We start from the raw sequence: 1,082 nt of genomic DNA on the forward strand, positions 1-1,082 counted from the left end.
TCATATGTGTCTGGGTTAATGTGAGGTTCATAATCCTCTTCCTTTGGGGGAGATAGTCTAGCACGTGGCGGCACTTCATAAACGACATCCCAACCTTTCAGATTTGGATTAGTTTGGCAGGCCCACGGTAGATAGAATACTTGGGTCGCCTGTTGAGCCGTAATATAGACATCAGGAACATCTAAATGGGTGCTTTGGTTGATTTCAACTAGCCCTATATGTTCATGAGTCCTTCTAGTCTCCTTCGGCTGAAACCAATAACATTTGAAGACTACGACATTCGGTGGGTTTTCACCATAGAATAGAAGTTCATAAATTGCTTCAACTCTCCCATAATACTCGGTACCTCCTTCGCCGATAGCAGATACACAACAATTTGTAGACTTTCGGTCGGCCATAGATAGCTCTTTGCCATAGGTACGAAAGCGATACCCGTTGATGTTGTATTTGTCAAATGAACGAACCTTATAGTCAAAACCATTAGCGACTTGTCTCAATTCGGCGTCCATAGACTCTGAATTAGCCTACAAGTTTAATATGAAAGGATTGTTGCATTACGCACAAATTAGCGAATGAAATGAAATTGTCTAATAGAAATTACCGTTTGTTTGAACCAAGAGATGAAACCGGGATAGCCGCCTCCTTGCTTTGCGAGAAGCTCATACTCTTCTTCTTTCCTTCTCTTCTTCTTCTTCTTCTTCTTCTTCTTCTTTCCTTTCTTCTTCTTCTTCTTTCATCTTTTTTCTACCTTTTTACTTCTTTTCGTTTCTTCCTTTCTTCTTCTTCTACTTCTTCTACTTCTTTTCTTCTTCTTCTTTTTACATCTTTTTTGTACTTCTTTTCTTCCTTTCTTCTTCTTCTACTTCTTTTCTTCTTTTTCTTTTTTCATCTTTTTTCTACTTCTTCTCTTTTCTTCTTCTTCTACTTCTTCTACTACTTCTACTTCTTCTCATTCTTTTCTAACACTAACACTAACACAATCTAGCACTAACAATTAAACAGTAAAAAATGAAAAAACAGAAGAAAAAAAAGAAGTAGTCCCTCACCGGAGCAATGGGACGGTCGGCGGGGGTGGCGCCGGG

The sequence above is a fragment of the Triticum aestivum genome, chromosome 5D, assembly GCF_018294505.1.
Source record: "Triticum aestivum cultivar Chinese Spring chromosome 5D, IWGSC CS RefSeq v2.1, whole genome shotgun sequence".
Taxonomy (NCBI): Eukaryota; Viridiplantae; Streptophyta; class Magnoliopsida; order Poales; family Poaceae; genus Triticum; species Triticum aestivum.